This window comes from Sapajus apella, unplaced genomic scaffold, assembly GCF_009761245.1.
Source record: "Sapajus apella isolate SASKATOON/1434 unplaced genomic scaffold, GSC_monkey_1.0 scaffold25, whole genome shotgun sequence".
Classification (NCBI taxonomy): domain Eukaryota; kingdom Metazoa; phylum Chordata; class Mammalia; order Primates; family Cebidae; genus Sapajus; species Sapajus apella.
The window spans coordinates 16,864,691-16,865,927 of record NW_022436965.1 but is presented as its reverse complement, the minus strand read 5'-3'; the positions used below and the strand labels follow the sequence as shown (position 1 = coordinate 16,865,927).

Here is a 1,237-nt window from a genome sequence, read left to right as displayed (position 1 = left end):
CACCTTCTAATTCTGTCTCACTGAGATTACACCCAGATCTCATCTACTGGTTTTTGGGGAATTTCAAAAATCATTAGTCAGAAGTTTAAAGATAATTAATCTCTTAGCCTAACTTTAGAGATGGCCCATCTCATCCATTATATATGGATTTTATTATTTCAACTCTCAGGCAATAACCTACTTTCCAATTTTGTAAGGGTACTTCTCAGTTGCTACATTTAACTATTACTAGTCCTTACATAATGTCAAAACTCAAAAGACTGAAAAAGAGGCTTTAAGAGTCAAGAGAGAAAATCTCAACAAATGGGGCAATATTTTTTGCAATCCTGTTGTGGTTCATAAGCATGATAATTGGATTTTCACACTAATACATGAGATGTGCATTGTTACAACAGTTTGAGGGAGGCACATCTCACACAAAGTTTGTTGGCACATTACCCACCTGATGTGAAAGAAAAGAAATAAAAAAGATAAAAAAGGAAATGTTTTGACCAGAGTGATTTTAATATGCAGAAGAATTCAGATGTAGAGGATTATATTATATGTACACCAAATGGAAAGCACCCATGCTTAACACACTTAGTAAAGATGTTTCATATAGAATCCCAGTTTTTTAGTTCCTTAGGCAAGTTGTTCCATGAATCTAAGCTTTAATATATTCATCCTCAAGATGAGAGCAAGAGCATGGGAATCAGGCAGAGTGGTATATGCACTACATATTTCATTTATATGTCATCATCAGAAACTGAATAAGCACTAATGTATGACTGCATTTCTCAGGAAGCTGTTGAATATTCCTTTAATTGCAAAAATATATACTATTATTGAAATACGTTTATATAAGAATGGTATAATGGCTCTCTTTTTTTTAAGATGCCATTTAGATACTTTTCTAATGGCTCAAAGTAATTGATGTTCTTGAGATCAAGATTCTCCTCTGTGTTGTCTTGCTTCTACAGCTAGAGGGATGGAGTAATCAAATCTCCAGCCAACATTTATTGAACTCATTATGCATGAGACATTTGCTAAATGCCTTAAAAACATTATCCCATTTGATGCAGCAATCCTATGAGGGACATACGAACATTATCTATTTCCGTGAAAAATGAACTAAAACACAGAGAGAATAAGAATTTGCCCAGTCACACATCACTAACTGGCAAAGCCAGGTGTGCCCAACCCCCAGTCTTTTCATGCACAACCTCCACACAATCTTCTCATCAAAAACCTGTTTTTT

The 1,237-nt window shown here is 34.6% G+C and overlaps 1 pseudogene; it reads left to right on the top strand.

Annotated features, from left to right (window-relative positions):
- The first annotated feature begins 323 nt into the window (after positions 1-323).
- On the top strand, positions 324-448 carry LOC116560323 (annotated as a pseudogene).
- The last annotated feature ends 789 nt before the right edge of the window (positions 449-1,237 follow it).